At 31.0% G+C, this 12,271-nt stretch overlaps 1 protein-coding gene across 2 annotated transcripts in view; it reads right to left on the bottom strand.

Moving 5' to 3' along the window:
- The window catches only part of LOC143053910 (uncharacterized), a 40,313-nt gene that overhangs the window by 27,057 nt on the left and 985 nt on the right, over positions 1–12,271 (bottom strand). The gene's annotated exons all lie outside the window — the stretch shown is intronic.

A 12,271-nucleotide genomic window follows, 5' to 3' on the forward strand; every position in this document is an offset into this window, starting at 1 on the left:
GCAATAAGGAAGGTGTAACCAATGTGAATTCATTTATTTTCATAGGAACATGCACAAATTTTCATAAAAACTGTATTTTTTAGAATATTTGATTTCATGGATTTTCAATAATTTGTATTTGAACCTTTAAAACATTGTTACTACATTATTAACATTGCATAGAAAAATTTATAGTTACCGATACCCATGAAATCCATAATAATTACTGTACAGCTATTGTATTGGACAAATAATAATTACTGTACAGCTATTGTATTGGACAAATCATAATTACTGTACAGCTATTGTATTGGACAAATCATAATTACTGTACAGCTATTGTATTGGACAAATCATAATTACTGTACAGCTTTTGTATTGGACAAATAATAATTACTGTACAGCTATTGTATTGGACAAATCATAATTACTGTACAGCTATTGTATTGGACAAATCATAATTACTGTACAGCTTTTGTATTGGACAAATAATAATTACTGTACAGCTATTGTATTGGACAAATAATAATTACTGTACAGCTATTGTATTGGACAAATAATAATTACTGTACAGCTATTGTATTGGACAAAAAATAATTACTGTACAGCTATTGTATTGGACAAATAATAATTACTGTACAGCTATTGTATTGGACAAATAATAATTACTTTACAGCTATTGTATTGGACAAATAATAATTACTGTACAGCTATTGTATTGGACAAATAATAATTACTGTACAGCTATTGTATTGGACAAATAATAATTACTGTACAGCTATTGTATTGGACAAATAATAATTACTGTACAGCTATTGTATTGGACCAAGAATATATGATCAAATTCAAACATCTGAGTTTTGATAATAGACTGCTGAACAATCAGAAACATTGAAGATTATAGTGAAACATAAGTTAACCTTAATGTACAAAAAACATAATATGAATTACATGTAGAAATTTGAAATGTCAGCAGCCCTTTTTTTATAAGACTTTTTGTAAATGATAAATGTGTGGGTTTTATCACAGGGGTGTGGAAATATTTGTTGTGAGCACTTGTCCCTGGGCAAGTAAAACTGTAAATTTTACTTGTCCGGAAAATAAGTTACTTGCCCTGATGGTCCCAATAAATATTGAAGTATTCCATTGTTAGCTAAGCCTTATATATGATTCTTAGAACTGTTTTGCATCACAAACAAATGAAATCCATTTGATTATATTTGTAAAAATTTAGGAAAGTAGGAAATTGGTTAACATCAATGGGACAGAAACCCAACATCAAACCAACCATTGAAATGACATGAAAAGGACAATTTTGCAGCAGTTTTTGAATAAAAATTGTAGCCAGTAGGTACATGTACATATAATAATTTTGATGACAGTGAGTAAAGAAATGGAAACTAATTTATAGATAAACAATTGTTTTTTTTGGAGTTTCTTTCAACTGACACACTTGTTTTTTTCTTGATAATTGTCTTGATTGGCAATAAAATCGTCCCTTCTATTTACCACTTTGACAACAAATAATGTTGACCTTTCATCTTTAAATAAGACAAAACATTTATGTATTTCCCATCCTAGATAGCCAGGGCCAATCTGATATCCACGATGTCTGAAATTCTCGCTTCCGAATTATTTTTTTTAATGGTGCTTGTCCTCCATTTGCGTTTAAGTTTTCTACTCGACTCATTACTCTTTTTGTCTTGCTTATCCGGTGGTTTATTAAGTATTTATCAATCTGAATATCGATACAAAATGTTAAGAAATGACACTTCCGGTGAATGATGGATAAAACGTAATTTACGATCCCGGGTCAACGGACAAAGCCAATGCAATGTTACGCGACTTGGGTTCGCATACTTATTTTAATTTATTTTGGTAATTCCGTTATTATACAATATTTATTGTCATGAACATTGATGTTTTTACTTGCTGACCATTGGTTTCTTTTAAATAAATTAAACATCTTGATATGTTGTGAAAATTATTCTATATTTTTGTTGGATTTCAACTTTGTCTTGTATATTTTTTTACTTGTCCACGGGCAACCAAGACAAAAAAAATTACTTGTCCGGTTGTTCAAAGCAAGGAATTGTATTTAAAAGGAATGGAAACGCGGCCGACTTCAAAGAAAATATTATGATGCATCTCTTGCTTTGACCGGGTGTTAATTACACCCCATCGCTCTAACTGGCTCATTACTTATCTGATAGAAGTTATCGAACGTGGTCATTTAATCTGACACTAGTTATCTAACTTGACAATGATATTTTTTTCTTCTTAATAGGCATGTTTCTGTAATAAAAAATAATGACTAAAACATCATTCTAAGGGGCATTCTGTTTCAATTTGCTTGGCGTAAAATAAATCATATTATTGTTATTTTTGAAGATAATTCGAAATACACATTCTATTGTAGAGTAACGGTACTTACATTGTGTAGTACGAACGTGGTAAAGTAGCTACACATGTAAGAGATAAATCATGAAACGAAAAATAAATTAATCCAAGAAAAAAAATATAACAATACAACCACATGCAAAGTTAGTAATAAAAAACTTATTATTCAATTTTTTTGTATCGTATTATTTCATGAAGGTATGTCATAATCAGATGATATCGGACATTTTACGAGTGTTAAAAAGTTTTCATGCAAAATAAAGAACATTTTAAAAATGTAACTAAATGACTGTTAAAGAAAGAAGTTAATAAATTATTATGAAGGAAGGAAAATTTTAACAACTGCAGTATATTATCTAGATAAAAGAACTCAGATTACAGGTGTTATAATAAACAACGGCATGCAGGATGTTCCAATTTGCAGGTATAATATATCATGTATCAATGATAAGCTAATTTGTCTCTGGTCTTACATACTTTTAAGATGTTAAAAATTAATAATGTCGAGCTCACCTGTTAATTAATGCTAAATTATGCAGAGATGCAATAAATTTTCTAATTAGAAACAGTTAAAACTTTCCCACATTCGCATTTTATTTATTTTAACACCAAAGGAATACTTTTGCGGCCTATAGACTACTGCTCTGGGAGAAAAAGGAAGGAACAGTTTTGCTGTTTCGTATGGTAATTTGCGGCAACGCTTTATAATGGCAAACTGCATTCTAAACAACGATTTAGTATCTAAAGCAGCATTTGACAAAAAAAAATGCATATCATCGTACATGGTATATAAAAAGGCACAATAAATCCCAATCGTGTGTCTTCTATATATATCTTGTCTGTTATTTCAAACAAAATGGCGTCAATGTGAACTATAAACATGGGATTTTGAAAAATCATAGCTAATTCGTTTTTATCACCATTTTCATAAAACCAACACTATGCGGTAGAAAAAAGACTAAGCTTTTAAATTATATGTCAATGTCACATCTATTTCAAGTAGTTATTTAACTTATACCAAAATACAAAGTGTCGATGTATTTGTTGACGCACAACTTCAAATTTTCAACATGTTTCGAAATAAAATCATATATATTGTACCAATTACATTTAGCATTCGTAATTTAGATCAAACTGTAGAAAAATATTCCTTCTTTAAAATGATATCTCATTTTCTCACTTTTTTCTTTCTACTTTCCAATATAATAAAGAAATCGTAGTGCACTCCCAGATTGATAGACATATTTTGACAGAATATTGAAACTCAAAACTGAAATTTCGAAAAATCGTAGAAAATTCTTAAAAGTTACAAGAAACTTCAAAAAGAGCCTAAGCGATAGAATAAGGTTTCAGCTTCATAATGATATCAACTGTTTTGTTTTGCACTTCGCAGTTTTCAAGTTTTTAGAAAAAAATCAAAACACAGTATTTTTTGTTTAGTAATCCGGATGAAACTCCCTCAATTTTCAAGACCGAGGTCTATTCTAATGAGAATTTACTCAATACAATATTACAAACGTATGTTTAATGAGGCATTAAAATGATACCTAAGGCCTTACTTTTTGCTAGGAATAAAAGTTTATTCTTGATTTCGGGTTTCTCTCTCATTTATATCGTCTCAAGCAAGATGACCCCGTGAATTAAAAGACCGATTTATATGACAGGAAATGGAACTCCGTCATGATTTTTTATATTATTCATCATACTTCCGCCTGAGCCAGACATGGTTTATAGCTCTGCGGGTGCGCTGTTGGTATCCCGATTGATCTCGAGCCGCGTTTCCATTCCTTTTAAATATACAATTCCTTGTTCAAAGGTACGAGTCGGGCGAGTCGGGCATAGCATTTCCACATCCCTGTATCATTGTTGAAAGTAGTACAGTGACCTATAGTTGTTCATATATATCATTTGATCTCTTGTGAAGAGTTGACTCATTGGCAATCATACCACATCTTCTTTTTGTCGAGCCTTTGACTTTAGCAATTCTACATCCGTAGTCAGCGTCGTTATGTTCGTCTTCGGCATTGTCCACAAATATTCACTCTGTGGTTAAAGTTTTTGAAATTTTAATAACTTTCTTAAACTATCCTTGATTTCTACCAAACTTGGACAGAAGCTTGTTTATGATCATAAGATAGTATCCAAATATAAATGTAAAAAATAAGAATTCCATTTTTTCCGTATTTTACATATAAATGGACTTAGTTTTTTCTGCCAGGAAACATAACATTCACTCTGTGGTTAAAGTTTTTAAAATTTAAAAAAAAAATCCAATTTTTCCACAGTTTACTTATAAATGGACTTAGTTTTTTATAAGTTTTTAAAATTTTAATAACTTTCTTAAATATTCTGAATTTGTACCAAACTTGTACAGAAGCTTGTTTGTGAGCACGAGCTAGTATCTAGAAGGAAATTTTATTATTATTTTGAACCTGTTTATTCATATTTTATGTATAAATGGATTTAGTTTTTCTTCCAGTTATTATTACATACAGTCTGCAGTTAAAGTTTTTAAAACATTTATTAGATTCATAAACTATCCTGTATTTTTACCAAACTTGAACAGAAGCATCTTACAATCAAAAGATAGTATTGAGAGGAATATTTTTATTAATTTTAACCTAATTTTTTGTTGAGCCTGAGATTAACAGCAAAAGTAGGCGAGACACTGGGTTCCGTGGAACCCTCACAATTTTTTTTAATTATAATGGACTTAGTTTTTCTGCCAGTTAACATTATATTCACTCCTTGGTTAAAGTTTTTAGAATTTCAATAACTTTCTTAAACTATCCTGGATGTCTACCAAACTTGGACAGAAGCTTGTTTGTGTTCAAAAGATAGAATCTAGAAGGAAATTTTGTAAAGAATATTTTCAGTTTATTCCGTATGTTACTTATATAAGGACTTAGTGTTTCTTCCAGTTAAAGTCATAAGAAACCTCAAATTAAAAAAAATAATGCATATGTTTTTTTATATGGATAGTTTTCATTATAAAACCTATATACATATACTTTTTTTCTGAAGACAATTATTTAATTTGTTCATATTTAGAAGAAGTTTACTTTATTTTCATTTCCGACATATTTTTCGTATGCAAAGTGACCTCAGTGTGACCCATCTGATCTTGTAAAAATCTGGTGATCGCAATACGCATGGATGTCCTTAAAATAAACTATTATCTGATTGTACATGTTAAACACGTGCTCAATTTCCATGCTTTTTTGTTGATTGTTGACAAACAGGTGACAATCGTTAAACTTCGGCTTCAAAACACGAACTTTAATTACCTGCCATATTTTCACAACAACACTGACTAATTGAAAACAAAATTGACGATTGTACGAAATTTATGCGAAAAAATGATGAAATCGTGCACAGAAGACTAAGTTTATGATATATACATGCATTGGTTCAAGAATTGGAATTACATTATTTTTCACCGGTCACTCGTTTCATATGACTTAAACATATTACATACAGTTAAAGTTCTTAAAACATTTATTAGATTCATAAAGTAGTCAAGACACTGGGTTCTGCGTAACCCTTACATATTTTTTATATGAATAATCTTCATACATAATTAAGCCAAATGACCTTTTTTTAAAAGACGGGTCCATGTACTCGTTAACAAGCTAATGGTCCATAAAAAATAATTATACTTTATGTTTAGAATCTTAAAACAAAAGTTGAGCACCTGGGTTTTTAGAAGATTGGATTATTTTTTGCTCAATATGGGGAGTGAGAACCTTCCTTTCTCATTGTGACACATCTGAAGGAATCCATGATATCTCGACCTATAACAAAATCAGCCTATAACATAATCGGCCTCCCAAAATCAGACTATATCAAACTCGGACTATACCAAACTCGGACTACTAGAAGATATAAGTATGATGTTGGTTGTTGTTGTTGTTGTTATTGGAAATTATTTTTCAATTCTTAATTTGAAATTAATTTTTTTCTACAATTCATTAAATAATTTATTTTGAACATTTTTAAAGGGGGATAAAAAAAAATTACGTTAACAAGATATATGTATAAAAATAAAAGTTAAAAAAAACTTATATTGAAAATTTACCACTTATTTGTCTTTTCAGTACTATTATTTGTAATAATGTCTCTCTCAGAATAAATTTTTATTATATGCATATATATGGTTAATAAAGAATTGAAAGAGTTGAATATCTTAATTGATTATGACTTTATGACATCATGCCACATGTATAGTTGACACCTTTTTAATCACCATAAGTTAAACAAACAACTGGCACATGTACTGTTGACTGACACCCTATTTAATCACCCAAGTGAGAACCTAACTACCTTGGGCTTAAATCTTCATAAAACATGACTAAGTATTGTAAACATACATAACACATACAGAATTCTGAGTCATATCTGAGATAAAATGCAAAAATAAATGTTATTGTCAAGGCAAAAGCACGAGCATAAACATAGGCAGGAGTAATTAACAGCTAGTCATTGGATGGACCGTAGATGTTGTCACAATCACGAAGTAGACGGGATGCTGTTATATCACATTCTGTGTACTGTCATTAATAAAGAATTACAGAAATTGTTTAGAAGCCATTCACTGTCAATCAAATTGCCTTTTAGTGGAATGACCAATTGTTTCCCATCTTGAAATTTGAAAAAAAATCCAAATGGTTTTTTTTTCTTTCCATGTTATAAAACAAGAGTGCACACGCTGAAATGTCTCGCCTTCTATACTAATCATTGATATTATGTTGATAGTCCTAAGTATAAAGCTTAGTTTTATTACAACTGTCTCATAAACTTAACTTTAACCAAGATAACTAAACAAAGACCAATGAACCTTGAAAATGAGGTCAAGGTCAGATGAACCATGCCAGGCAGACATGTACAGCTAACAATGCTTCTATACAACATATATAGTTGACCCACTACTTATAGTTTAAGAAAAATAGACCAAAACACAAAAACTTAACACTGTGCAATGAACCGTGAAAATGAGGTCACCGTCAAATAAAACCTGCGTGACTGACATAAAGATCATAAAATATTTCCATACACCAAATATAGTTGACCTATGGCATACAGAATTAGATAAAAAGATCAAAACTCAAAAACTTAACTTTGACCACTGAACCATGAAAATGAGGTCAAGGTCAGATGACACCTGCCAGTTGGACATGTACACCTTACAGTCCTTCCATACACCGAATATACTAGCCCTATTGCTTATGGTATCTGAGATATGGACTTGACCACCAAAACTTAACCTTGATCACTGATCCATGAAATGAGGTCGAGGTCAAGTGAAAACTGTCTGACAGACATGAGGACCTTGCAAGGTACGCCCATACCAAATATAGTTATCCTTTTACTTATAATAAGAGAGAATTCAACATTACAAAAAATTTGAACTTTTTTTTCAAGTGGTCACTGAACCATGAAAATGAGGTCAAGGACATTGGACATGTGACTGACGGAAACTTTGTAACATGAAGCATCTATATACAAAGTATGAAGCATCCAGGTCTTCCACCTTCTGAAATATAAAGCTTTTAAGAAGTGAGCTAACACCGCCGCCGCCGCCGTAGCCGCCGCCGGATCACTATCCCTATGTCGAGCTTTCTGCAACAAAAGTTGCAGGCTCGACAATAAAACCCGATGCATCTCGCAGGATACACATTATACCGTAAATCACCTAAACAACTGTATTGAAATTGGTACTATGATAATATAATAAAAATAGGATCCCTACTTTTTACAAAACTTCACTGTCTCACATATTACGGATCATTGTTTACAAACAAATCCATATGGCATAGGCTTTTCATCTGATAATCTATGTGATTCCTAAAGTAAACAAACTAAATTGCTTGAAGAGATTCGTTTCTATTGTTCTTGACCCATAATACGTACACACGGAAGAAACTTTTTTAAAAATCACAATCTTCGGCTTTTATTTTCTAGAGTTTATAATTTGAACAACGTACATCTTGATTAATACTGCAACTAGTTGTGTTTATTTCCTAAATAAAGTAACACAGGGGGGGGGGGGGGGGGGCAACTTCAAACTTTTTTTGGTAGGGGTGAGCAGCTGAGACATCAAGTACCCCACCCTTTTCATATATTTTGTTAATCAAAAATATATACCTTGTCATATATTAATTAACAAAAAGCAGACCTATAGATATATTTCAATATTTTCACCGCTCATCATCACGTTCTTGTTAAGAAGCAAAATAGTCGCAATAGTATCACCTTCTTTTCCAATAAATTCGTCATATCTTAAACACTTTTTTTTCTAATTGCCCATTTTACCTATTTCATTATGAAGATATTTCAATTCCAAAATACAATACAAAGACGTTTGGTCAGATCATAGATGGTATTACATCTATGGTCAGATAAATGTAATATCACCCCAGAGTGTAACACCTTCACTGATTTTAACATGTTTAAATATTAATTAAAAACTGATAAAAAGTGTCATTGCCGTTCCCTCGTATAAAAGGACGTTCCCTCGTATAAAAGGACGCTGTCACAATGGAATTTCTTTAAATAATTGTTAACATGTTTTATGTATACAAACCCTTGAATGATGATTAGGTGCAAATGTCAAAAATAGTTGTATTTATTGCATATATCACTGGCATCAGTGGAAATACCACATCAGAATAAATAGATTTTAATTGGTTTGACAAATAACTGATGCATTTACGACTGTGGTTTAACCGCATCAAGAATAAATACGGACATCTGATTAGTTTCAGATACTTATGATATAATCAAGCAAGTGATAATATCAACCTATTGATATATTTCATCTGAATTTCTCACCCTTTTCATATATCATAGAGCATGGAAAAGGTTCATCCCTACCACTAATTATATAGCAAGTGGCCCCCCGAGGTTGAAACAAACACTCGATGGTGAACGAAATCATTTGAGTATGGACTTAAATATCAACCATAAGCATAAATAGGTTGCAAACAAACAATATTAACAAATTAATTAAATATGTTTTTCCAATAATTCTAAAAGAAACAATGTTGAGTCGTTCCACGCATTGTTGTATGCATTTGAAACAAGAACAGGTTGAAGAGGTCGTATGAATAATTCAATATTATTTCGGCAATTTTTATTTGAATACTCATGAGGAAAAGTGATATCGGGTCAGTGACTGTATATGACATAGAAATATACAGTCAACACATTTTGACTGCTCAAATAGAACGAGTGTAGTATAAAACCTTATATTAAGGTATATAGGAATTTTTTTTCTGAGACAAGTGCCTGTGAAAGGGGACACCTAAGCTGGCAAATTCATATCACCGATTTGACTCAAATTATCATATTTGATTTATAATAATGTTAATATTTATACAAACGATTAAAAGTCTAAAATACACAATTTACAGACCATGAGATCAATAATATGAAGCTTCGTTTCATGTGTATTATAGTCATAGACGCCATGATCTAATTAAATATCGAGTTGACCTCGTTAACCTGCTGATGCCCATATTAGGTATAATAAACATAAAAATTGATATAAATAGATTAAGCCAAATCGTGAAATTGGATTTTTCTATGTCTATTTAATTTTGTTATTTCGTAGTGCATTTCATTTAGACAATAAATTCAAATTAAAAAAAATTGCACCAGGCGGCCGTGTTTTCAAAAGTGTCCAAATTATAGGTATTTCTTATTACATATCTCAGACTGTACATTGAAGCCCGGCAGTGGCGGATCCAGAACTTGTCATAAGATGGGGGCGCTGACTGACCTAAGGAGGGGCTCTCTCCAGTTATGAATCAGTGATTCCCTATATAATCAACCAAATTTTTCCCACGAAAGAGGGGGGGACCCAAGCCCCCTGGATCCGCTTATGGAAGGTATCCTAAGATAATGTAAGCAAGGATGTCCTATCGTTAATTTAGCATGCTGATGTTTCTAGTATTCATCAAATCATCAAATTTCAATAGGTTTGGTCTATTTAGTTAATATGGTTTCAATTTTTTCCCTCTTTCATGATTAAATTTCAAACATTTGAAAATATAGTAGATTTCATTCCCAATATCTCCTGAATTGCATAGTGTACAATTATGAATTTCTCAAGGTACATTTTTTCACCTTCCAGTTACACTAGGAAGTTCATGACTGAGTGAGTATCCTGAATCTACAAAAAGTAATATTATTTTTATTCGGATTTACTTTGAAATTATGTATTATACAGAAATTGTCCTCAACAAGTAGTCGTTTTTAATAGAAAATTTGTTCCTTCAAGTTCCTTATTATAATTTGGTCTCGGTTATGGATAGTCCTATAATATAAGAGCATATCCTTTGCATTTAACGATTTTTATCGGACATTTTTTTTTTACTTTCAATGCTGAACCAATATAGATTTGTGATTGCTAAGCATGAGATTACAAAGTTTCCAATGGTATATGCTATTTGAATAATTTTTATTGAAATATCCAGTGGTAGGAAATTTATCAAAACTGATCGATACACTGAAATGCATATATGAAATGTGAAGATTCGACTAAATTGTTTTAATCTTAATCCATGTAATCAGTTTATTACACGCCCATGATAAGAAGAGATATTTAAAATTATCCAAATAAAAAAGTATATTTTGAGGAAATTTCAAGATTTTAAGATTTTTAAATCCAGTTTATTATTATCAGTAAAATCTGTGCCTTGACCAGAGATAAGAAATGACTATTTGTTGCTATTTGCCAAGGCTATTGACGAACTGGCCTTTGTTTGTCCACTGAGGGAGATTAACAACAAATTCCTCGGTTACCAGATTTTTCCGTATTGAAGCAGTATATAATATTTACAACTTAAAGTAAACACACGAAAATGAAAATCATGTGCAATTTGAAAAGTAACAAGACTAAAAAACCTTTATACAAATTAACAGTTGTTGCCTGGAAGTAATTTCTTTGTAGAGTATCGACGAAAATAAATTGTGTTTCAATAATGAAACCCTGTTAAGTCATACTAGAATATGTCATAATGTAAGTGACACGGGTAAATACGATTGATAAAAAAGGGCCCATTTATTTTCACTGAAAAATAATTTAAGTTTTAGTAAAATCATTTCCTAACCGCTCTTGTTTTGCAAAATGAAGTTTGAATGCAGAAAAAAAAAATTAAAAAAAAAAAAAATTCATCAGAATTGACACAAATACATTGAAGACTAGATCAGCCTTTTCGCTTACGAGAATAAAAAAAAAATGACCGAAGTTTGCAGTCCGATAAATATATTTTATAGATTAATCCAGAGACATCTATTATGATATTATTACGTGAGTATTTCTGTATTGGCCTTGTTATTGATCCGAGGCTTGCTGTACTATAGCACCACGTATTCACGTCAAATTCATAGGTTCGTGCAATATATATCAATGTATAAATATACCTGTACGAATATATTCTAAATTGATTGTACAGGTTGAAAACCCATTTAATTTTTAACCGTGAGAATTTAGACGCCATTAAATTCCATGGAGATCTTCAATTCCCTTCCGTACATATTGGAAACAAATACACAGTTTTAATACGTTGTTATTGATGTTTGCAGTTGTACAAATTAGTATCAAACGCTCAAAGAAACATACATTTCGTCTCGTTATTATGATTTTCCATGATGCATTACTAATTTCGGGACCTATATTCAAACAAAATTTGTGTCTTGTTTATTGGTATACATGTATATTGCTAAATTAAATTTCGTTATAACATAGATGTAAATGGGTATTACATCTATGGTTATTATAAGTCCGTTTATTATAATTGTGAAAAAATGCATCTTTTAGATACATGCAAACACGACGAAGTGAAATATATATATAAAAATAAATAACTTCAAAAAACTTAAAGTTAAT

The sequence above is a fragment of the Mytilus galloprovincialis genome, chromosome 12 (genome assembly GCF_965363235.1).
Source record: "Mytilus galloprovincialis chromosome 12, xbMytGall1.hap1.1, whole genome shotgun sequence".
In the NCBI taxonomy this organism is placed as follows: Eukaryota; Metazoa; Mollusca; class Bivalvia; order Mytilida; family Mytilidae; genus Mytilus; species Mytilus galloprovincialis.